Source organism: Leptonotus elevatus, chromosome 13 (genome assembly GCF_054856555.1).
Source record: "Leptonotus elevatus isolate MCC_2025b chromosome 13, RoL_Lele_1.0, whole genome shotgun sequence".
NCBI classification, from domain to species: Eukaryota; Metazoa; Chordata; class Actinopteri; order Syngnathiformes; family Syngnathidae; genus Leptonotus; species Leptonotus elevatus.
In genome coordinates this window covers 17,906,374-17,933,419 of record NC_141251.1, presented here as the reverse complement: position 1 = coordinate 17,933,419, position 27,046 = coordinate 17,906,374, and the positions used below count along the sequence as shown (strand labels likewise).

Genomic DNA, 27,046 nt, shown 5'->3' with positions numbered 1-27,046 from the left:
TATTCAAAGGAATTATTGCTGTGGCTCCAAAGAAAATTGGTCACGGTGATGCCTGTAGTATATTCATTGTAGGCATCCCTGAAAAGAAACACTCTTTTCAATAAGAGGACGGGGACAAATCAAATCTGATCCCCCAAGTACAACACAATCTGTTATGGGATTTTGGACTTTTTCAGCACAGGAAATAGAAATAATCAGCACAAGTTCAAACTGTAACTGCACATGCAATTTGTAAACAACATATTAACAATTTAACTAATGATGAAGGCATAATACGAACTTGAGTCATGCTGGTCATGTCATTTATTAACATTATTAACTGTTATGCAAGTGTTAAATAACCACTGATAATAGAAGAAACTCAGTGAAATGACAAAGGAAAATGTCATTTTAAAACATCCTTGAGAAGTGTAAAAATAACCATTAATAATAGCAAATATTAAACAAAAAAAATACAATACTAAATTAATACCTAATGAACTGGTCTCCAACACACTAACTACTGACCTATAGATGACTTAGTAAAAAATTTGAAACACTGCATAATTGTATTGATTTATGCAAATTTTATGGGTTTAATCCACATTTATGTGTTTAAGTAATGCATTTTATGACGTGATAGTCAGTATACGTGCATAAAATTTAATGTCTTGTGTAAACGGGCACATTTACAATGTAAAGTCTGAGCCAGGATGAAAATGAATGGGAAATTTTGCATGTCAAATATTAAATTGTGGAAAAAGTGTAAGTATATGTCACAAGAAAAATACAAGCCTGGGAAGGATGATTTTTTAGAATATGTTGAAATTGAAATGGTGTAAATTGGATATATTATGTGGGAATTCTAACTAGTGTTGTTCCGATACCGATACCGGGAGAGGCATAAATGCAGTGGTATCGGCATCGGCAAGTACTAACAAGTAACATGCCGATACCATTATGCCCGACGCTAATATAGGACTTTGGATGCAGCATCTTGTGTCTTGCTTGTGCACGACATTCACTGATGTGTGATGTGTTCACAGCATGCTGAGCCAAGAATTTGAATAATGTGTGAATGCTGAAAGCCAGTGTTAACAGTAAATTGTATTTAAAACAAAATTAAACAAAACATTTGAATATGTATTCTTAGGCCTGCTGCACACTGAACAACGTAGCCAAACGTGACTGAAACCCCTTAGGCTATTGGGTTTTGAGACTCCATAGACAGTGAATACTGTGCTGTATTATTATTTTTTGAACCACAAAAACATGCCAGGATTGTCGAGGAGGCACGGATGGCTACTAAGATGCAAAACAGGCGAGAATAAACAAGAGCATGTGGATATTTTGAGAGGCAGTTGACAGTGATTGATCGGCCCATTCACTGACTACTCCTGTGCAATTTGGCCAAAGAAACTCCCCACACTTTTCTTTCTAGCCACAGGTATATATACAGTTATAAAATCGTTCGTTGTGTATCATTGTAAAACACAAAGTCAAAAATATCCATATAATTTCCAGCTAAAGGCCACTGTTATGTGTGGTCATGACTATCTCACTAAATACAACTTGAGCACGATGTGATGATGTTTTTGAAGGTAAGGCATGTATGAGTCATGGACAGGCAACCACCAGAAAATGATATTGCAGTTTCATGAAGTTCAATTAACTACATAAAGGTGGGCCGGCTCATAAATATTTTGGCCCATAAATGTTCCACATTATGGCCGTGAGGTGTGTTCATCATTGGTTGCCGGCCTGCATTATGCGAAGGAGCATCAGATGTGACTCACCGGTCTTTCAGGGTTAATGAACCCTCGAAGAAGTGTAGCCGTAGGCGCAGATTATTACCACAGGCAGAACACCCACACACTTTTCTTTCTTTCTTTCTCTCTCTCTCTCTCTCTCTCTCTCTCTCTCTCTCTCTCTCTCTCTCTCTCTCTCTCTCTCTCTCTCTCTCTCTCTCTCTCTCTCTCTCTCTCTCTCTCTCTCTCTCTCTCTCTCTCTCTCACTCACTCTCTCCCACACACACTAGCAGGTTGATGATAAAGCAGCTCTCTGTCTTGATTCAAGTCTCCCAAGAAATCAGCCCATCAAAGGTGCATTTCAACATAATAACTCAACTTGACAGGTTGGACTGGATATAAACATGATCCTGAGCGAAGGAAAACAGGGCTTTTTGTTCTCACAGATAGAGCGTAACATAATGGCAGACGAACAGCATCAATCATCCACAAGCATTAACATCGGGAATGATTACTCCCCGGGGCCTGAGAGTTGTCTGTGTGGAGTAATGAATGTATGCCAGTACAGTTTGCGTTCACAGTTAGCCAGATGAGGCCAAAGCCTTTGGATGAATGACTGCAACAATGACGGATGTTATGTATAAACGGAAATACAGAAGTTTTTTGTTTTTGTTTTCCAACAGGAACTTCCTGATATTAGGCCTTTGACATGATGTGGTCTAGATTACCACTCAGATACTTGTGCAGAAGCCAACCGGAGAGCAACTGCCAGAGCAAGGGGCATGAAATTAAAAAGCATCACCCATGGGACAGAGAAGGGGGAGTGAGTGGGAGTGGAGGAAAAACAAAGCATAATAATTACAGCTGCACGCTTGAAAGTTGGGAGGTAAGCTGCAGTTTATTGTGTTTTTTTTTTTTTTTAACTTATTGCATCTCTACAATTACGCCAGTAAGGAAGACGTAAATCTGAGTGTGACCTTAATCACACGCAAGAGGTTTTGAGGTGAGATACGACAGTTTCATCTCATAATCAAAAGTCATATATTTATGCAATTTGGCTTCAACCATCTAGTACCGTATTTGAGCAAAAAACAAACAAATTGGTCAGACGAATATGTACAATATAAATTCATATGTATGGAATGTATGGTGTTCCACAGGGTTCAATTCTAGGGCCAGTGCTGGCCCTGGAACACACCCTTAAGCTGCATGCAGATGACTAATATAAGAACAAAACACTTTCTGAATTCAAGGTGAAGAGAACCAGATTCAACGAAAAGGCTACTCTACATCTTGAATTTGAAAAGAAAAAACAACAACACATTTTATATAACAATAAAGAAGGGTTTGGTGAATGCGCGTAGGAAACTGGTGGGGTTCAGTACTTCCAACAAGGTAAAGAACCACTGATCTAGTATATGTGGTTCAAATTTAATAATGATCAGATGAAATGATGAAACTAATAGTTTTGTGAGTGATTAATATTATAAAACACTATTAAATTTTAAAAATGAACTTATCGGTTAACGGTATCAACCATACAAAGCAGGAAATTAGCAGCTAGCGGTATCGGTAGAAATTTTTCATATCATACATCCCTAAAAATAACCCTAAAATGACCCCTTAAACCAATATGGCAGACTGCACATGTCTTTTTATGCATGGGTGCTTCAGACTTTTACAGCATGCAGCCTTGTTTAAAGGACCTGAAAGCTCAACTTTGCTAGAAGTTCAGGTCTTCTTTTAGAATATCACTTGAGTAAAAGTTTTAAAGGATCTTTGTGCAGTTTGTGACTTTTTTACTCGCGACTGCCACCTCTGGCCCAAAGTGTAACTGCAGCAACTGTGTCAGGCTGGTTCGTGGTGCGCGTGCGAGTACGTGCACGATCTTATGTGCACGCCACATGTCCGCTACTCAGCGATGACGCACATGACGTCACCCTCCACCTCTCCTTCTCTCCCCAAATAAACTGTGGAGTGTGAGAGTCCGCACACTCTACTCTAAAGGGAAGATCAAAGCTAATAGGTGCAGTCAGAGTAAAACAGTCAGGGCTCTTCGTACTCATCTGGGCATTGGTGGAGCATGCATGATGTAGAAAAAACTTAAATATTACCTTTCTAAACTGCACATTGCACCTTTAAAGTATCTGACACTTTCTGCACTTACGAATCAAAAGTTGTTGTTTTTTATTAGATGATTTGATTTTAAAAATTGAGTGGTAACATGTTATTTTATATGTATTTTTATTTATTAGTAGTTTACTTCAGTGAGTGAGAGAGAGAGAGAGAGAGAGAGAGAGAGAGAGAGAGAGAGAGAGAGAGAGTGTGCGAGAGAGAGCGCGAGAGAGAGAGAGAGCGAGGTGCATATACGACTTGTGCGCCCAATTAAAGACTTCCTAATTATTTGCATCTCATTTTCATGGCCTTCCCGAGCACACTCCTTCCTATCACATCAATACTGGCAGAAATGTTCTTCTGGTTTGCATTTGACTGTTTAGGCATTACGTCTAAGGACAATTTCGTCTTCTCTTAGCCTTAACAACCATATGAAAGTATAACCACAACCAAGCGTGCACTTTCTCTCGGATGAACAAAGCCATCAAAATAATGATTTGGCCAAAGAATAATGATGAAAAAAAAAACAAAGCCATTTCCAGAGGGCCTTCGCACCACATGCTTGGGTCCTAACAAAGATGCAGGAGGGTCAAAACCGAAATCCCTCCAGTCAAATGAAAAGCAAAATGCAGTGGCAGAATAAATGTTGCCAGATGAGATTCTGACTTACATATCAGCAACATATCATGACACAAACACATTAAAAAACAGCTTTGAAATCCAACAACTATCAAAAAACCACAAGTCAAGAACAGGGACCGCTCAAAGAGAAAGTTTGTCTGACCCTCATACATCATCATGTGTGTTGACTTGCCTTGTAGCCACACACATTTGGTTTTTGTTTCTTTGAACGGCAAATAGATCACATGAATGAGTTAGAATTAATCACAACTGAGGATTTATGCGCGCGCACACACACAAACACATTTTCTATAGTCTGCCTAGGTGTCCCCTCAAGGCCCCAGAGTGGATATGATGGATATGCCAGACATAGTGCGTGTGTGTGTGTGTGTGTGTGTGTGTGTGTGTGTGTGTGTGTGTGTGTGTGTGTGGTGTGTGTTTGTGTGTGTGTGTGTGTGTGTGTGTGCAGGAGCACATTTGTATGCTTACCTGACAATGTTACATCCTGTAGCTGAGCTCTGTTATTTATTTTGTTTGCTGTATTCTACCGCTTTGCTTTCTGCCTACGGGACAAGGTGTTTGCAGAGAAAATAATCCGCAGCCGAGCGGATGTTTCCCTCCCCGGGCTCACTATCTCACCCTAGCCGTGACCTTTCACCACAGCTCTGGGATTCGGGCTGGGAGGGCCCCGAGCGTGACCGATCCATTAGGGGTCTCCTGACAAGGATGAGGATGACATCTGAACCCTCGGAGGCCGCACGGCGTGGAAGACGACAGACAGGGGAGGGATAGTAAAATGGATGGAGGCAATTGTGTGCAGGTGATGCAATAAACTTGGTCAGTTCCTGTGTGGAGTTTGCATGTTTTACCCATGTTTCTTCGCTACATTCCAAAAACCCGTTTATCTGGTTTATTGAAAAATGTCAATTGTATGAAGACGTGAATGTGAGGATGAATGTCGTTCTATTTGGGACCTATGATTGGTTGGTGACTAACTGGTGATGGGCATTGTGATTTTCTAGGAATGTTGATAAGTGTTCATTTGAAAACGGAATCACGGTGGGGGTAGGTTGGTGGAGGGTGGAGGTTTGGGGATCTGGGGGCAAAAATGTCTGGCGACCCGCCAGGCCTATAAAGCACTGGGCGAAACCCTGTTTTTATCTCTTTCCTCATGTGAGTAATCATTAACATGATGAGTGTCATCACATAAAATAATGTAATTAATTATTATTACGAGGAGTAGTCTGTCACTAACCATTTTTTTATTTTTATTTTTAGAATTGATTATGCTAATGATTATTCCATCAATTACTCTGCTAATCGTCCCGCCTCCCATTTGAGGCATAAACTTTTATATCAACAAATTTTTGTGGTCAATTTAGCTAATTAATTATTTTTCCCAACCCTAATAATAACATAAAATAATAATTAGTGATGGGTGAGTACCGATACCAGGAATCGGTATCGGGCCGATCCCCGGCCTTATTTTACAGTATCGGTACTTGCGACAATGGCCGATACTACAGTAGTATGGGCCGCCATTTTTTCACCGTTTTACAATCAGGAACTAGAAATGAGAAGAATAGAAAACTGCCATTATTTCATGCAATTTTACAGGGGATGTATCTCCGTATTTTAAGCCCTTCCAGTTAAATATAGGCAATTTTTTTTAGGAAATATTAGGTATTTTGCTGGCTATTTTTCTAACACGAAAATAACTGTTCAGTATAACCCCGCCTCTCCCCGTGTGGTTGCCACGCCCCTCTCGTCCTAAAAGTCCGTTGCTGTGCGCACCAGATACAAAACTCTGGAGAGTTGCGTTCGAGCACTCCTCTGAAGTATGAAGAAAATGGATGGGTGTTCAATTATTCAATTAACATTTGAAACAAAACGACTCCTTTGCAGCAAGAAATCGTAGTGGAGGAGGAGGGGAAGGGGGGGAAGAAGAAGAAAAGAAAGAAAGAAGTGTGCTAACCACTACACCATTCAGTTAGTTAGGTTCATCACCACAAATATTTTACTTGTAATTTACACAAGTGTGAGCCACGTAATTAACAATGGACAATTGTCATTGCACTTTGGCATTGCAAATGTGAAGGATAATTGATTGCTTTGAATTCATTTGGACAGAATGTTTACTGATAAAGGCTCCTTTTATCTCTATCCTGCGAGCATGGAGTTCTCAGAGAAAGTGGACGTGCGTTTAGTCTGCAGAGGCGGTGCAGGGGTTGGTCCGCACCTAATGACGTCATAGAGTGAGCACCCGCTTGTTTTCTAGGGCTGGTGCTTGGAGAGCAGAAAGACCTAGAGAATTTCTCATAGAGGGGTGAATGGAGGAAAACACCACTTCGGTGATGTTTTTGGTGAGGAATTGGCTAAAAGCTCCATAAAAGTAGATTTTTCACGTTACTGTCCCTTTAAGGAAAAATTTGGTCTTTAAAATTATGTGTCTATATTTTTGGGGGAAATTTTATGTACCAAAATCACTAGTGGTATCGGTACTTGGTATCAGTATCGGTGAATAGTCAAGCATTTACTACTGGCATTGGCATGAAAAAAAGTGGGATCGAACATCCCTATAAGATTAAATGAAATTGGAAGACAATTGATATTTCAGAAGTGTGTATCAAACTGGTAGCCCTTCACACTAATCAGCAGCCAAGAAGTAGCTCTCAAAAAGGTTAGTGACCCCTGCGCTAGCTCAAGTAGCATCCATTCTTTAGCGGCGCATGTTTTCATGCATTCACCGGACAAGGGCTTGATTTTTAACTATTTAGAAGCCTCATTTTGTATGCTTGATGATTTCTTGAATCATTTACTTTTTTGGCCGCCATTAGAGGCCATTTAATTGCATGTGACCATTCTTTTATTTCATCAGCTGAGTTGAGTACATTTGGATGTATTTACACAACACACCCCACTTGAAGTTGCACACGGCCGAGAATCCCCAATTAAGGAGGTTTGGATGGAGATGAAGGGCGGAAGGAGGATGGGACTTCAAGGATGAGCGAATGAGAGTGACAACTCCGTCTGGAATGCCTTTGTCTACGTAAGCTAATATTTGCTCTCGGACTTTGCTTTTTCCCCTCTTCTCTTATTTACTGTTGACAGAGTGAAAAGAAAAGCCAACTAGCCAATGGTTTACCAAGTAGCAAGCAAGACTTTTGCGTCTGTGTGTGTGTGAGCTCACAGGTTCCCAAGCAGAGAGCAGGAATCCTATTGACTCCTCCAGAATTGCTGCTGCTCTCTGATGAATCTTGCTTACGGCCCCAAACACATGCCAAACCCGGTACGTGTGTGTGAGAATGCTCCACGTTTGTCAGACAGACAGAGAGGATGGGGGAACGTCTTATACATGCCAAGAACTCCCCCACTTCCTCCCCTCCTGGCTCGCAAGCAGCCCGGGGGTCTGCCCGGGGGCCAGTCTCACAGCAGGTCAGTCACGGAGGCAGCACTTTGATGTCTTTGTGGCAAGTTTTTGTCCCGCACGTCCACGCTCGTTAACTTTGTCACTGACAGAGCCAAAGCTCAAATTGACACCCCGCGGCCTTGACGGGAGATCGTTTGCCCTTTCGACAAGCGTCGCCGCTCACACATATGGCCTAAAACCAGGAGGATATTGCCATACTTAACCCCAGCATTTCGACTTCCTTTCCACAGATTCACACGCACGTTCATGCACATCCTGTTTTTAACGCCTTAAAGATTATGGCCCCTTTATCTCATCGAACTCAGGCCAGACAGTCAAAGACCGTGTGTTTCTAATGAAAACCTAAGAGTGATCACGAAGCCCTTTCGGCTAAGGAACTATATTTGGTAACTATATTTGGTAATTTGGTGAGTAGAAATGGACACCAGACGCCTCATTATGGGGCAGTAGTCAATCAACAAAATTGCAGTGGGGGAGTCTGTGACATACAACAAAATGTATTTCTTTTAAGTTAGTTTATAATGGTTTGTATTTATTTGATAAATGGATCTGTCTTATTTATATGCCATTGAATGTTTATTACCTCTGTCAAGTAACTTATATTTTCATCTATTTTTATCTAATGTCTTTTTTTGCTGCACTTTTGACCCGGTATTAGAGCAATTTTATGTATTTTATTGTTTCTATTGCACTCTTAAAACTGCTGGGACATAAATAACCCAATTTGGGTCAAAAATTCGAAGACCTGTGAACTTGGAACATTTTGACCCAATTTTCTGATGGTCTGTGTTTCTGTTTATACAAAATTGCCCACATTTTTTTGCAAAACAATCCAAAGTCGGGTGAAATCGACCCAAGTTAGTGAGTCGGTCCAATTTTTGTCCCAACTGTTTTAGAGTGTGACTTTCACATGTGATTGTAGTTGGATTTTATTGTTGTTTATTAGCTAGAGTTTGTATTTATTTTTGATGCACTGCACTTTGTTTCAGCTGTGGTTAAATTTAAGTGCTTTAGAAATAAATGTGCTGTGGTATGGTAATGAGCAGGATTAGACAAAAACAATCAAACCCATTAAAGTAGGAATGAGTGGGGAAATCTGACATTGGGGTTCAGGTTTGGATAAAGGTGCAGATTCATCATCTTTTAGTTTAACATTTTGAGATTTCTTGACATCTACAATTTTTTTGTGAAAAAATGTGTTTTCGTTTACAAGCAGTCTCAGTTAGAAACAAAAAAATATGTTTTACTCCAATCTGGTTCTATTGAATGTCAAATTTGCTCTATGTAAGATTTGCTTATACGAAAGGTTTTTACTTAGAGGTCATTTCATTGTCTGAATACAAACCAGCAGGCATCATTATGAAACTGCTAACAATTGGCACACAGGACCAAGCGTATGCGTACATACAGGTACGTCTGTGCCCATGTATGCACATATTGCTCATTTGTAGTCTAAATATTTAAAAAGAGAATTGCACTCTCTGTAATTAAAACCGCTTCAGCATTCCATAGTATCCCCAAACGTCAACCCATTTTCCATCTTTCCCTCTAATCGCTATCCAGTCTGTTGTTTTCCTTCTTTCTGACCTTTGCTTCAGTTGCCTAGAAATGAGATGTTAAAAAAAAAAAAAAAACTTTGAAAAATAATGAATCTTCACACAGCCTCCTCTTGACACCTACAAATCCTTCACTTAGTCTCCTGAGCACCACCCCGCCCTCTCGCACTTCCATTTTCACTCACGGCTCATCTCCGCCAAGAAAAAGGTCAGGTTTTGTCTGCAAGGTGGGCCCGCCGTCTTCTCCTGAGGAGAAGCTTGCCTTTCCCAAGGGAAGCGCTGATGTGTTAGGACAGCCCGCAGAGCGAGAACAGGAGCCGTGAGTCAGCGCCGCTCTCACTGTTTGGTTACAAGCCTCGGGGCGTCTGTCGTGTCTGGGCCTGCAGGGGTATTAGAAATAAATTCTCTCCCTTCCCCGTCGCTTCCTTCCATTGCAATCGCCGGGCCAAATCCTGCTTTTATCACTGTATTTACCCTGCTGAGCTCACTAAAGCTCCCCGGCCTCGGCACAAGGAAGGCATTTATATCCATGCTTGTGTGGGTGTGTGTGTGTGTGAGCTTCAGCCTTCACCTTACTGTTTCCGATGCGCGTCAATGTGGCTGGTATGCAGAGTAAAGTCCTGATGGGACCTCCTGAGCTCCACTCCGTATGGAAGCTTTTCCATTGGTACTTTTTTCTAGTAGCTGACTCAAACGTTATTGGTTTAGACCTGAATAAAATGTGTCTTCTTCACAAAGGCAACAACCAAATGTCAAGAAATATGCACAGGAGATCCTTGTTCTCGATCACTGTTGCTAGCATGTTTCCTTCCAAATGATGTGCTCAACGAGGTGTGACTTCACAAGATTGTGGATTTTTCTGCAGACATATAATGCATTTACAATGTGTATTAAATGTCCTTTTATTTCATTATTATTACTTAATATATTTTATAACTGCAACTTTTTGTTGTGTATGTTCAAATACATCCTTCATCAGGCAGCCATTTTTCCACGTGCTGTCGACCAAAAATGACAACACAGTTGCTCAGGGATCAAGTAACGACTAATCACAGCTCAGCTTGCGAACATCACATGGCCAAACCCAGGAAACAGGTGACCCATGATTGGTTGTCACCTGTGCATCTGTGATGTCATTTTCAGTCAATAACAAGTTGCAAAATCGCCGCCCGATGATGGATAAAAATGGGTGGATTTTTGTTGCTCCTTTTCAGGTATTCAAAATCGTCTTTATTAGAACTGTAGCCCGGGTGATGACTTTCATTCAGACATGTACATTTTTTGTTTCAATTATTCTCAGCTGTATGACATCCCATTGAACTGTTATTCAGTGTACTGCATGTATGCCAAATAGATGTTTTGGTCAGTTCCTATGGCGGTGACCAAACATGAATTTGCATCAAAGTCAGAGCTTACTTTAGTCTATCATTAACCTATGCTAATGCTGAAATAAAGCCTTAATTACAATAAATATTTGTATTAAACAAACACTTTTAGGCTATAAATATAAACACACTGTAGAACAGTTTTTACGCAGACCAGTTTATTGCGCACCGGTCAGAACATCAAAACGTATGCCGTGACCGTCGTAAACCAAGCACCCAGAATTACTGTTTTCCTTGATTCCGCATTCCTGCACATACTTTTAATTGCCTAAAACTGCCTTAGGGTGGAGGTGTCATAGCGCCACCTGTTGCTTTTGGCATGCACACTTTACAACAGTCTGTGAATGTTTTCATGTGAACTACATGTGCGACCGTAGAGTGTGAAAAATCAGTGTCAGTGTATAAATGTAGCAATCGCCTTAGAAACCTTACGGTTCAGACATGTTCCTGGAAAGAAGAATGTCAGAATACTCTCATAGCATGAATCTAGCGTGTCCTGAAGCGTGTGTGTGTGTGGAGTTGTAAACAGTCACTTCTCATGAAAAAAGGAGAAGCTCCACGGAGAGCTGCTCTCATTTCACTCATTATTTATTTATCGGGGGCCCCTGTGTGGGACACACACGCACACGCAGAGACAGAAATTCTGCAGTTTATTCCATCACGCACCAGCGATCAACCTCATTCTCTCAACCTTTTTACTTTCACCCCCTCCCTTGGTGTCTTCATAAAATCGATGGTTTGTTGTGTCACCCGGCGCGACGTCTCCTGCAATATTCATCTGAAGAAAAAGCGCCCATCTCACACTCAATGAATTTTCATAAACTCTGCTTGCTGCCAGTTAATGAAGGGCCAAAGGCTTGACTCACATGCACAAACGGATATACGAACATGCTCATGCGCGTCGACAATATCCGAGATTTGGGCGAGTGCTTTGTTTTGTGCCGTTGGAATCTGACAGTGATTTATGGAGAAGGGCAGTCACACTACTGTGTGAGAGACACAGTCGCACAAAGCAGGGTTACCGGACCAAATGCGGGCACAAAGAAAGGTTAGCCCTCCACCAACAAAAGACAGTCACAGCAGTACATGGCACAATCGGGGTCAACACCACTTTAATGCCAACTCAACTGCCATTAGTGCTTTGGATGCTATCAATAACTTGTTTTCTGTTTTGTTTTGTTTTAAAATATTCCTTCTTTTGTCATAGTTTTTTTTACAAGTTTTACAGTTTGGAGTTGTGAATTGTGCTTTGGTTCTGTTAACTTTTTCTACTTCTTGTTTTTGTTCCATTGCCGTTGGCTTCATTCAACACACATTTGAAATTTTTTGGACCAGACAGATCAGGGATGGGCAACTTGCAGCCTGCGGGCCACATGGCCTGCGACCACACTCTGATTTAATAAATAATTTATAGAGTCATTTCTGGACTATAAGCCGCTACTTTTTTCACTTGCATTCGATCCTGCGGCTAATACAAAGGTGCGGCTTATCCATCAATCACAAGATCGCACTATAAAGGAAGCGCAAGAGCGCCAGGCAGAGCAAAACAAACTAAGTGAGAACAAATACAGTAGGAGAGACAGAACGAGAGCGAGACAATTGGCACCCTCATTATGGAAAAAAAAGTTGCGGGAACCCAGTGTGGCTTACAGTCGGGTGCGGCTTATATGTGTAACAAACTCGACCATTCCCCAAATTTACTTGGCACAGCTTATAGTCAGGTGTGTCTTATAAACCAGAAATGACTGTATATTGATCTTTTTATTTTTATTTTACAATCACAATTCTTAAAAAAATAAAATAAAATTTTGGGAAAACCCCCTGCTGATTAACATTAAAAAATTTCCCACAAAAAGAAAGAAAAAAAACGGGGAGGAGTTGGGTGAAAATCCTGGAGAAAAAAAATAAATATATATTACTAAACACATCCACATCCACCAATATGCAAATCTATAGGTGCTGAACTGTGAATATGCAAGGTTCGACTGTAGTTTTAAGTTGTAATATCACCATTCACCACTAGATGGCAGGCATGGCTTAGTAACACTTACACTGGATCTTACACCACCTTCTACTGCAACCTGACTCAAAATTCTTAGGCCTACTCAGGTTACCCAAGTAGGCCTAAGCATTTTTTGAATGATGTGCAGGACAACCATAGCACCTAAATAGTATTGCAATATTGCGTGAGTTGATTGAAATAATTGACAAAATGAGTTCTTAAACTTAATATTGGTTCAATGTTCAGCAGTTTTGTGCCATCCTTGATTAGGAATTTTTATTCAAGAAACCCCTCTGTCCTGAAAAAAAACCCCCTTCATAGTATGTGGTTGTTTTGTAGTTTTTGAAGGACTTTTCTATAGAAAATCGACTAAATTGGAGCTCGACCACTGTCACAAAACAGATTGTGGCTAACCTTGGAGGTATTTTTTTTAAACTGACTCCCCAAATGAGTCAGTGCTTCTTTGTGGCATGGGCATGTTGGTTGCCTCTGGAATCTGCCATCAGCTATAACTCTGGCGAGGACACTGCATTCCATCATTCCATCTGACTCATTACAAGTGTTGAAGAATACATGGCAGCAGTTTAAAGGCAATCTGCTATAGGAATGGAGTTCTATTCATAGATGGCAACGCTAAAGAACAAATACCAATTGTGGAGGGACCCCCCAAGATTAAATTTGCTAGATCATTGCACACAAATGAGGATGCGGAAGAACATTAACACATCTTGTGTGCTAAAAAGTTGGATAAAAGACAATATGCAGCGAGGACTCACAAAAAAAAACAACGAGGTGAGTCATCCTCATCATCAGTGAAACTGAATGAAGACAAGCACACTCATTAAAGGTTTTGCTCCAAGGGCTCACTGATGCAACAGTAAAGAAACTGAGCATTAAAAAATGTGGAGATAAGTATTGGGACACATTGCCATGACACTAAGAAGAAGCATGCAATTGGACCCCCTTTTGCAGTTATAATAGTTTTCAACCCTTCCTCAAAGACATTTTATGTTTATTTCTATTTCTATTCTATTTGGGGTGCAAGGGAATTTTTGTAAATGTATTTATTTTAACATATAGCATTGATAGAACTTTTGAACGCGAGTTAATTTGGTCAAATATGCTTATACATTGTTCACGGCACCACTTGTACCCTTTCAATGTGTACTTCAGTCTTGGCAACAACAGCGTAGGTTTGTGTGTGAATGTGCGTTGTTGTGGTGGAGGTTCATGAAAGGCACTCCAGGACTCTTCAAGACCGAGACCGGCTTGACGGTTGAGGATGGGAATTCAGAAGGGCTGCTTGACAAAGAGGCTATCCCCTGGTGGGTGTTTTACAGAGTGAGAGGAGCTCAGTATTTTTTTTGGGGGGGAGCCGCAGAGACGAAAACAAGGGCAGGTGTGACTCCCACAAACAGTATGAAACACCCAAAAAGTAGTCTACTCATTACGCTGACCGTTTGCTTCTTTCATTACATCTCTTAGCACAGCAAGAATTAGTGCACACTGGCATAAAAATGAACATATAGGAAAGTTTCTTCTCCAATGTTAGCATCACAATGAAAACATTCCCCCTGTCCCTGAGCACACTCCACTACAAAAAAAGGACAGTCCTGACACATACTATGAACCAAGAAGTTCCCTACTAATGGACAATTAAGAGAAAACACACACACACACACATTTATGTCACCAAGTACATCTTTTTCACTGTTGCTCAAGAAATCAAATGGATTCATTGACGTTTGTCACAGTGAAAGCCCTGACCCCAGAACCTGAGTTATCTTGCGTCATTCTCTGGGTACCAGGAAGTAGCCTACTAAAGAGCAACTGGGCGGGCAAATAGAAATATGTTCAAGGATTCTATAGTCACTTTTTGCCGTTTGAGTGTCGTAGAATCCTTCTCCTTAATCCCAAAATGAAAAAATTGTACCGTTCCAACATCTTGCATCCTTCTCCACAAACTAGGAAGTTTTTCACTAGTAAACATAAACACAAATATATAATATTGTTCAAGGATTTCATTGTCTCATTTTACCACTGAATGATGGAAGGCCTGACCCCCGGATTAGAAATAAATGGTACAGTCCGGTGATCTGTCACAGTGAACAAGAAAGTAGTCTGCTAATTGACAACTGACCACAAATAAGATGCTTCACCATTTAGCCTCCAGCTTCCTGCAAGATGGAACAGTCCCTGCCACTCAATAATAAATTTAAAAAAGTGCAGTCCCAACATCTCACATAGTAGACCAGCATGAGGTAGCATGGATCAGTGGTAGAGTGGTCATTTCCCAACCCAGAGGTTGTGGGTTCGATCTCCCACTATTGTGAAGTGTCATGTCGAAGTGTCATTGAGAAAGATACTGAACCCATAGTTGCTCCTTCTTTGAGCGCATTAACAGGTTGAAATGTGCTATACAAGTGAAAGACAATTTACCATCATACACCACAAAACAGAAAGTTCCCTATCAACAATCATACCGTCAAAAATGGCACCGCTCCTTATCTTATATCGGCTTCTGCGAAACAGGAAGTAGCCTACTACTAACAAACAGATGGACTATCAAACACAATTACAAACATTAACAACCACGATTTACCCTCACTATTTTAACAGTTCTGCCTTGGTGGAGGTCTGTGCGCTGGCATTTGCCATTCTAGTTTCCGCTTTAAAAACATACACATTAATTACGTTTTTTTCCCCTCCCCCAAACTGTTGACTGACAGCTCTGCTGCCTCCTGGCCCAGTCTGGCTGTGAGCAAGGGAGTGAGTGACTGAATAGGCTAATAAATGGCGAAGGAGGGGTTGGTCACACCCTACACTTTTGTACCCGCTCCGTCACGCCTGACCCTTAACCAAACACACACACATGCACACACAAACCCCCTCACACACACACTTTGATGGCTAACAATGTACGTAAATGTCATCTCACACACACCTTTGCGTCACCTCTGGCAGCCATGACCCTTTACCAAACACCCAGGCCTCCCCCTGTATCCAAGGTGACCAAATGAGGCCCCGGCTATCACCTAGCAACCGGGAACAATGAGCTCCAAGGAGACGGAATGGCTTGAGCAAAAGGGCAAGCAATTCTCTGGAGATAGAGGGGAGGGATGGAGGGGATGAGGGGTGATAGGAATGGTGTTGGGACACATCTTTCCCATGTCACAATGAGGGTGCTTGCTTCGGAAACCGGGCTTCCCTAACCCAACTGACCATCAGTGGTTAACTTTATTGCGCTCACCCAATCAACTTGGAGAAAGAAAGAAAAAAATGCACCTTGCATATTCACAAGATTTAATTGGACTGTTAGAATAAGAGACAACTTTGAGGAGTGAATGTGTGTGTGAATGCAACACTATCTTTTTATATCCACAATCACAGGTAGGAATGTGGATGCGAGTGAGATTGCCGGAGGGCAACGTAACAGCACTCTGCAATCCAGTCTCCATAGAAACTATTAAAGCTTTACTATAAAAAGACGACAAAAAAAGTCAAGCTGTCATCGTTTGGCCGAGGTTTTGATCATTGAGCCAAATTTGAAAAGACCAGGTGCCATTTTTGCTCAGCCAAAATTCCTTACGATGAAGTTGTTCTGGATCAGTCAAATATGTTCAACCAATTAACTTATGACAAAGAATTGAGAGGAAACAGGGGAGCAGACGGATAAGAGGAGAAATAAAATTGATACAGAGTGTGTTGAGGAAGTGGAAGGCTGTCTGTTAGCTTGCTCATGTGAAAAGCCTTTGTTAGCCTTGAATGAGCTCCTTCTCTTTTACAAAAGCTTTATGAAGAGGAACTTGGGCATATCATTTTACTTCCTGTGAATACTGCACACGCACACATTGACTGTACTTTTTTGGTAATGGTGCACAAATGTTATGTTATTATGCCATGTAAGACAGCATATCTAGATAATGTTCCTTAAAAATAGCCTGTAGGTGGTTTTATGATAGCCAATGCCCATTAGTTTGACCTTTTGTGTACAGGTGACATGTCAAAGGAGTCTCCCGGCCCGTTCAAGAAAACAAGAAGGGACTCATCCGGGATTTGAACCCGGGATCTCCAACACCCGGAGCAAGAATCATACGACTAGACCCCACTTGTCATCTTAGCTAAGGTGAAATGACACCTTTACACAAAAGGTCAAATGGCCATAGGCCGTAACAGATAGTGACAGGTTGACGCTATTATTTCTGTTTTCATGATTTCCTATGGGAACATTTGATGTCAAATTCCAGCATTTCGGGGGCTGTCCTGTTTCCCAAATGGACTGTGTTTGATCTTAGACAGGTCAGTCTTATGGAATAAATTTCAAAGATTTTTTTGGGTCACTTCAATCAAACTTTTAACTACCCCCCAAGCACCCCCCCCCCCCCCCCAATTATGATCATAATGTTAAGAATTCTGTGAGGTTCTTACCAGCAGTTAACACTTAATACAGCAGGTGTCTGCTGTATTTCCTTTTAAATTCTTCTCAAATTAATGTGTTGCATCATATGCTGTAGTTAGTTCAAAATAATTCCTTCCTGTGGGTTTAATGAAGGTGTCAGTGGGAGGGAGCAGTGATGCTGTGTGGCGTTACAGATTAAAAGACACCCCCTCACAGTCACACACACACACAGCTTGCTTTTGCGAGGAGTTAATGGGCCTGGGTACGGAGGATTTAGGGAGTGGCATTAATTCCACTGGGCAAAGTCAAATCAAAGAGCAACCGCCTGTTCAAATATACCTCGAGTCAGTCCGCCTTTGTCCCTGGGTACTACTTATTCTCATGGTGAATTTATGAGGTGTTGACTCTTTCGCAGAGTAAGCAGAGAGAAATTGAAGAAAAAGTGTATTAGTCTGTGCCTGCCATTGATTTTGGGCTTATTCCATTGTCCCGCTTGAAGCATCTGACCTTCCAAGGCTGTAAATTCAGGACATATATTGGGTTGGACAGAGGAATGCTACAATGATTTGTTCCATTCTTTAACGGTTTTGTGTGTCATGCTGAGGTCGTCTTGACTTCATGGGAACTGTCCACATATTGCCGCGCTGGACTGAGCCGGCTAGACCGATTTCCCACTCTGAAGTCTTGTGCTGGGAATATCCACTCCACTAACACCAGCACCAGCAACACCCCCACCAGCCCCCACTCGTCGGCTTGATCTCCACATGAAAGCGTCTGCAATCTCATTATTACAACCTGGGGCTCATCAGAAACTCCAGTCCCCAGGCCATTTTTTTAAGTCAGAGGATGGAGAAATCCAGCCAGGGGGAAGATGAATGAAATAAGATTCATATAGGGTTTGGGATCCAGTGTAGCCAGGTGTTGAAGATAGAGATAAGAGACAGGGAGGAAGTCATGGAAGGCGAGGACGGGGAAGTGATAAGGAGGGTGTGACAGAGAAGATGACAGAAAGGAAGTGGGGTACAGTTAAAAAGGGGGGAGGGGAAGGCTTTCTTTCCTCCATCGTGTCACTCAGGCCTCCTGCGGCAGAGTTCCCCTTTGAAGTGATAATGGGCCTTTTGGTTAATACTCCTCTGCAGGTGTACCGGGCTCCCTCGTCCTCTACAGATGAGAATCCTTTCTAAGTCTTGCAGAGGAAGCCAATCGCTCATATGTATGCCCCTCGCTTTGCTTCTTTTTACTCTGTCTGCCAACTCCATTTGCTAAATCCACACGGTATTTATTGGCTGCCTCTGTCACACGCCATCACCTTCACATCCATCCGTTCTCTGGCGATTCATTTTGCACTTTCCTCTCTCCACTCAAGCATATTAAGTCTGCCTGACTGAAATGCAGTTCTAACTGGATTCAACTGTCTAAATCTGAGTTTTCCGTATTTTTTAATTTTTATACGTAGTAGCACTGAAAGATTTCCTTTCTCTTATTTGTAGAATTGTCTTATTATAAAGAAGTAACCACGATTTAGTAGTACAGTGTTAAAAGTGCACCACTGGCCTATAAAATGGAGGAGCTGACATCCCTGGCTCAACAGTTTCCTGCAAACCTTTTGCCCTTCCCAGCTTTAGACTTCATAAACTAAAGCTGGCACTTAGGTTGTCTTCGAAATAAAGATCCAGCAGAACCTGTGGAGTCTGAAGAACAAAGGGAATGAAGTCTTAAGAATGGACGTGAGACCCACAGACAGACAGAGAGTATAGCCATGGGGAAGAGGATCAAGGGATGCGTGTAAAACCCCTAATTACACACATACACAAGAATAAAAATCCCCAAATCTCTCTCATAACGCCAGGCATTCCCCAAGCGGCTAAATCGTTCTTTTGAGCCAATCCCCTTACAGCGTTTTCTTTGTGTGATGCACTCACAAAGCGAAACTACAAAATTAATCATTAGGAATTCCACACATTGCTGCCTACAAAATTACTCAGACACATCTTTTGAAATCTCTAAGGGGGCAACAGGACAAGGCTGGGCGGCCATTTTACTTAAATGGGTAAGTTTGAGTCATATAATCGTGGGTGGTTAGAAATACTGCACTGGAGGACAATGGGAGTCTTTCCGCCTGAGTGAGGAAAAAGCCGCATTTGTGTCTACCTGGAATACATCCAGCAATGCACCTGGGAGTCTTAAGTCCAGACCCAAACACTTCATAACTAAAGATTACGCACAGACACTAAGATCCTCAGCAACAACGCCTCTACATAATGTCCAGAGGAGATAGCGCTGATTGAAATCCCAGTTTGTTTTTTAACAGAGACTGTAACGAGCTGGACAGATGTACTGAGCCAGGAAAGACCGATTGCAAATGAAACTACACCTCATTAAGGCAGTGTGGCCAATGGTAAGAGCTCATTTAGAGAACTGCATTACTGCGCAGAGGGCAACCAATTAGACAACCGTGGAAGAATCTGCCTTCAACTGCAGTGAAACGTCAACAAATCGCGCAAGACCTCAGCATACCTGAATAGGGTTCATTTCAGCATGCTTTTTCTTTGGTTTAGTGGGCTCACGCATGACCAGAAAAATAACAGTTGCTTATTTAGTATGGTGTGCCTCATTCATAGTCTCCAAGCATGACCAATCAACCCACACTTAATCCAACTGTTACATTTGTGTAACAGTTGGAGTGAGAGTAAAATGATTAGTCACGACTTGAGATTGAGGCACAAAGATGACGTAGTAGAAAAGTGACTATTGTTGTGTTACTGAATATACTCTTTCATTTTCCCCTCCATAATTACAACAGCATAATTATACCGGGGCTACACAATGGCAGTCTATTAAAAAAAAGAAGAAGCAGTTTTATGAAAACACATTAAATTTGTATATACAATGGAGTTGCATAGAATACAATTGAATACAATTTATTACAACTGAATACAATTTATAGCCCATTTGACAAAATAATAGTCCATCTCTGACTTGGCTAGCTCACTTAGCACACTTCTCTAGCCTAGGACACTGCCTCAGTGCCCAATCTTTTGCACCACGTACGTACCGCTTTCCCGTAAGGACATATTTTGACGGACCATCAACGCCGTGTCACAATGACATGGTAACCGTTTCGCCCCGTGTTACTTGTTTGGCCACCATCTCACTGTGAATGTTAGCGTTAGCTGAGCCAGTGTAGTTAAGCCAGCTGCAACAATGGGTGTTCATAGGCAACGCACGTGAGGGTCAACTTCAAATAAAAGCAAGCAAGTAATATTGTACAACGGATATCCATGCCTTCCTTAGCTTTTATTTTGAAGATGGCCATCGGAAGCAATCATTCTGGACTGACTACACTTTGAATTGAAGCTGGCTGACCTGCATTATTCTTCTTTGCAAAAGCGCAGTGACAGACTTGAATTGGTGGGCAATATTCAATTTGCACTTTTGCAGTGATCATGCGCACCGGCGCACCACTTATGTGCACCCCTGGTGATATTGTGTGTTAAAGGTATTTGTCACACTACAATATACAGTGAGTATATTGCTATATTTTATATAGGCCCAAGTAAATTTAGCTAAAAATAAAAAACAATCTCTGGAACATTTGACTTATTCCTAACAGTGTGGAGCCGATGGCAACTGCCTGTAACAAAATACGAAAAAATCAAAACACTTGGCTCACTGTATTAGTGGTTACATTTATTTGACACTTCGTGTATGACCATTCAACATTCCCCATGTTAGCATATGTATGAAAGTGACAATTTAACTGTGGAATTGGTTATTTCAACTTGCATCATTACGAATTAAGGAAACATTTCCCCAAATCTAAGAGAACATTACATAACATATTTAATTTTTTACTAGCGAGCTATACGTGATTATATTCAACCTTGGACGCTGGTCTGTACTCACACAACTCTGGCAACTTAGTTTGCACCAAAAATAGGTGTTATTCCTGGCCCGTTTTTAGCATTCCACATGCCTACAGATACCTAGGAGTGTGTGTGTGTTGTCTCCTCTGAGTGTCAGTTCCAATCTGGACTGAGTGTTGCCAACCAGTCTGAACTGTCAGCGGTGGGAGCAGAGGGGAGGACAAGCAGGCCCTCCATGGGCAGCTTCACAGAGTGAAATCCCTGTGTGTGTATACTCATGACGGATCTGGACCACACTGTGATGTCTTATTCATGTTGTATCAATTCATAATGACTGGGCCAGTCCCCCGGCGAAGGAAATACATGTGCAACAGCACACATCGACTCACACATGTATGATTTGAGGGTCATTGTGGACTATCGTGTGTGTGTGTGTGTGTGTGTGTGTGTGTGTGTGTGTGTGTGTGTGTGTGTGTGTGTGTGTGTGTGTGTGTGTGTGTGTGTGTGTGTGGGTGTGTGTGTGTGTGTGTGTGTGTGTGTGTGTGTGTGTGTGGGTGTGTGTGTGTGTGTGTGTGTGTGTGTGGCTGGCATAAATGTTTATATGTAGAGCAGCAAGTAGCAAAAGCTGGACACCAAAACAGCGTTGATGGTTAATGTGCCTGTGCTTTGGTGTGAATATTTAATAATCCTCAATCCACCAGTTGAATTATTCATGAGGATGGACACAGAATCGTCAGTAAATATAAATACTACTGTTTCTTAATTTTTCACCCTGAATATTTCAACCATTCTGCCTCCACTTCTTCTGTTTATTTTCTCCACTCTTGCTCCCCTAGTGCTGAGGTGGTGAATATTTCAAATGGCGTGGTGGTAACTTTACATGGTTTAGTCTGCGTTTCTCTCTCTCTCACTCACACACGTACAATACGCCCCGGACTCGTAAAGAAAACAGCGACAAGCCGTAAAAGCCGCTTTTACCACCTGACAAGGACAGGGGCAGGAAGAGGTGCAAGAGCAGGAAGTTAATACATGACTTGGATGGTTTGGTCGGCAGCCAGGTCAGGAATTTCATGCTGCTGCAAAAACTCAAACACCTTAAATTGACAGCTCACTCACTATGGGTTGTATATTATACAATATGAGCCAACGAGGGAGGAAAGCTGGGCAAGAGATGACGAGTCAGTCCAGAATGTTCAACCAACAGTACGTCTACTCAAAGTCTCCACTGAGGCAAACAGAACCTGAATCAATCTGTTGCAATTAATTTCTTTTTTGGAAACTGGCATCGCCGCTAAAACGACAGCGTAAGAACGTTCCTATGCATTGAGAGTTTGATGCTGGACAGATGTGAGGCGGCGATTTTAATCAAGAGGGCACACTGCTGGCCCAAAAAGCGATTGAAGCAGACAAGTCGCCATGGAGACGCCTGCAAAGTTGGGGCCCAAACAGTCTTCTGAGAGACGCGGGCACACTAAGGCAGGTCATTCATCAGCAGAGACAAAGAGAAGGAAACAACAAGACAAGTTTGGAGCATTAACGGTCTGCCCGGCTCACAACCAGGAACAGCAACAGACGCAGCAATTTAATTATTTTCATGTCGTCAAAGGTTGAAGGCTGATTTTCTGTCTTCGAGCCAACCTGCAGCTTAGGAACAAAACGAATGGAAAAGCAAAGCAGCAGTAAGGTGACAGTTGATAGTGCACACTACTTTTTCTGGATATTCTTCCTCCCCTTAGCAATCAACAAACAGAAACAGTTCTCCCGTAGAACTTTGCAACACATAGTTAACAATGTTATCTTAAACGCCAGAAATAACATATTCCCTCATTGACGACCCCCAAATACAAATTAGCCCAAGGAGATGTAATTACAGAGTTGTTATCTGTCTAATTAGTGTTATTTGCATTTCCCGTATTCTTTCTTTTATGTGCCCGTGCGTATCTACAGTTTGTCACCCAGCTAGTATGTCAGTTTGTTTTGTGTACGTCAGTATGCCCGTCGCCAAGCATTGCACTATTAAAATGAAAGATGGAAAAAGGATCTTAAGGATGATTAAAACGTGCCCTCTCGGGTTCAATGCCAATATTTCGTCCTCTAGCCTTTTGTGCAAGTACACGATCCCCCTTTGTACCTCCCGGGGAGAAATACAAGGTGAAACCTCATCTCCAAATGCTCAACCACCATGTAACACGCCGCTTCCGACAAAGTTGTGTTGTGGCAACAAGCAACAACCTTCACCTCCACTTCCCCCAGAACCCATCCTGACCTTAAACCAGATGTTGCGCCCCTCCAGGGCGTCTCCTCAGCTAACTATTCTCCACTATACGCCAAATCCTCTCACCTTACCCCCACCGTCTCACGGTCCTCACTTCCTCCTGCTCTCCCACTGCGAGAAGACGCTAATTACAGGCACAGATGAGCAGATTACAGCTGTGTAGTGCAGTGGAAGTGGGATGAGGCCAAGGGGGCCAACAGGTTGTTAACGTTGACGGATGCAACTCTATTTTCACTGTTATTGTTTCACTTATGTTCCATGCCACGTATCTCACCTCTTTGTGGCCATTCACATTGCATCTTGTCACTGGAATCCAACTACCATCCATCACTGAGCGGCTTGTAACAAACGGCAACTATCGCTAATCATCTCAAATCAATTCCAATTATCTTGGCTCAGCCCCACATGCATCTGCGCTGTGTCCTATCAGCAGGAGTGCAGATAAGGAAGGTGGCGAACACGAACTACACACTATAGGGACAAAAAGACTTGGAATACAGCTCTGTTTTGATGAATGAATCAATCAGAGACCCTTAATCTCACTGTCTTGGGACCATTTTCAGGCGCAGCATGATTGTACCAGCATTGCTTGCTTTGTCAAGCTTGGTTGGGTGACTTTGACCTCAACTCAATCAAACACATTTGAGGGAAGTAGATACACACCAGGGTTTCCCCCAGTGCTTTATAGGCCCGGCGGGCCATCAGGTTTATCTTGATGTTCTTCAAGTCATATCTGTTGAAGTGATTTAGACTGTTTTAAGCAATGTTCTGGAATGTTAACTACTTTTTTTCCCTTTTTTTTTCAAATGGAACTGTGTTTCCTGCGATTGGCTGGCAACCAGTTCAGGGTGTACCCCGCCTACTGCCCGAAGCTGGCTGGGATAGGCTCCAGCGCCCCTCACGACCCTTGTGAGGAATAGCGGTTAAGAAAATGGATGGATGGATGGAACTGTGTTTCCCTCTCAACAGTTCTGACTAAACTCCAACACTTTCAATCTTTCTCCTACTGGCCTTTGAGGCGAACACTCTACTAGTTAATAACATGGCTTCATATACAGGGGTGTAACAGAAATATTATTCACATTCGAGTAACCCCCCTCTGTAACTGAGAAGTCATTGTCTATCATACCATCTCCAGTCAGGGTTTCAAGAAATAAAATTAAAGATATACAGAACCTTGCTCAACACGGTTATAATACAAGCAGGAATAAGTCTAAGGCTACGTTCACACTGCAGGCAAATGCGACCCAGATCAGATTGTTTTGCCCAAATGCGACTTGTATCTGACTTTTTTATGTCAGTCTGAACGGCCCGATTCCGATCTTTTCAAATCCGACCTGGTTCACTTTCATATGTGGTCCTAGATCGGATACGTATCCGAATTTTTGCAATGCGACCGCAGTCTGAAAGGCCATGTCGCATATATCAGAAGTCAAAGTCATCAAAAGTCCAATATGCGCTCCGCGCGGGTTGGGGCATTGAGCTTGATTTATGCTTGACGCATCCGCGAGGTCCGCACAGCTCGGGAGACGTACGTGAATCCGCAAAGTTTTTTCGAGTAACATTTGACTTTATATTTGACTTTAATTTAATGCCACTTGAAACATGAAGTATAAAGATGGCATTTGTGGTGGTGATATTAGCGATTTAGCTACGCAGACGGCTCATTTATTACGCGTGACGTCATCGTTAGGGAGAGAGGAAAAAAAGGAGAGATCCCCGTGAGATGAGGCACTCGAACAGGCTCGCCTCATTTTCACAAAATATTATTTCTACCTCCTCCTGCATGACTCCTCTGTAGATATGAGATGGTAAAAATATGAGCCCCGACGACGGATTTATAAAAGTCCGTGGCCCCGACACGCTGCTGGACCATACCTATTCACTTCCGCAAACAGTGTTGTGAGTGACGTTGTATCTTCTTCTGAGCATGCGGGTCACTTTGGGGACGCATTACACAGCAGACAGACTGAGGTCGCGATTAATAGGTCAAAAAATCGGAATGGAACATTAAGACCTGCAGTGTGAACGAAGTAAAACCCAAGATTTTGCTGAGCCTAATTTATTAGATAATGCATTTTTGTTTACTCTTGCTTTGCTTTTGTGTAATATCACATAGTTTATTTATGCAGTATGCTCTGATTCGCTAGATAACAGCCAATCAGAGTGGGCCTATGCCTCATTCATTCAAATCATATCTAAAAAGCACAATAACACAAACAAACAATGACTTCTCGGCCATGTTGGTTGCTTGGTATGATCTGATTTTGTTTTGACATTGAATGAAAGAATCAAGAATCAAATGTTATTTCCTGAAGGTAGATTCATCCTGATAGAATCTCATTGTAATATGTGTACAATGACAATAAAGCTATTTGAATTTGAAGATAGATTCTTTGTAAAGTTTGCATTCAGATCAACTCTAAATGTATTCTTTAAATATTCAGTTTCTCAAAAATAAATTGTGGCAGAATGCCAAAGTACTGTGAAAATGGCAGAAAAGTCACAGGTATCAAAAATCTTCCCCGAGATGTGGAGGTGGCCAGAGAGTTGCCTCACCATGTAGCCCCTGTGGATATATTCCAAATGTTATTCCTCCATATAAAAAAATTGTAGTCTTCCATTAACACCATCTTTTACAATTCTTTTTAGCCATGCACCAGGAGCATGTTTGAAATGCAAACAATAAGTGGAGTTAAAAGTTACATTTCATGGAGGAAATGTTCATAAGTAGCCTTCTTCAGTTTATGATTGTGTCATTATGAAAATGGCTGCCATTACCCTGTTAATCCCACGCACAACTACCTGCATTAACCCAAGGACCCTAATTTTGGTGAGTTTGTGTTGCTTATTTTTTCCTCTAAAACCTCACTTAAAGACAGGATTGAGCTCCATAGAGGGTGTAATTGAGACAAAGAGCAAAAGTATAAAAGGTTCAGAAAGACATTTTGCATTCAAATGAAGAGAACCATCTGGGTGAGTGCACCACCTTTTATGATAATCTCCCTTGTTAAGATTGAAAAATTAGACCTAAACAAGCCCCAGTGAGCACTTTGAGCAAGTGCAAAGGTGCACATTAACTTACATTATCATACCCTGCTTGTTTCTGACTAAAGCAAAAGGTACAAATAAAATAGCAGCAAAAGACTTCCCCCTGGGAACGGAGAACCTTTTAAATACATTAAAAACTGCTGGCAGGAGTGAGACGGGCCGTAATCTAACCGCATCAGACTGGAACCAGAACCCACAGTGTGGCCCAGACACATCAGGAGTTAAGAAACACATTAAGAAAGGGCTTTGTCTTTTCCCGCTGTTCTTTAAATCTCGCACAAATCAATCCGTCAATCTACCACAGGCCCCATAATGGTTGCTTTATTTTCAATTCTGTGCGGCTGGACTGCTCATTTGTTTTAACTGCTTAGGAATATACAACACACCTGAAAAGCGGCATGCCCCATTATGGCTGGCTTTAATTCAGCCAAAGGATCAAGAACAAATGACTGTGTACACATTGTGAATCGATTTAGTCAACGCGACCAAGGTCTCAATGTGCAGGATGTGCCGGCGCAGAGTTTAGAATAATGAGCGTGAAGTCAGATTGGATGAAACAGGGGAGCTGTGTTAGCACAATTCACTGGCTGTTGGCAGAGTCACTTGCTCCAGATGGACT

The 27,046-nt window shown here is 41.9% G+C and overlaps 1 protein-coding gene across 7 annotated transcripts in view; it reads right to left on the bottom strand.

Annotated features, from left to right (window-relative positions):
- The window catches only part of slit1a (slit homolog 1a (Drosophila)), a 119,767-nt gene that overhangs the window by 71,841 nt on the left and 20,880 nt on the right, over positions 1-27,046 (bottom strand). The gene's annotated exons all lie outside the window — the stretch shown is intronic.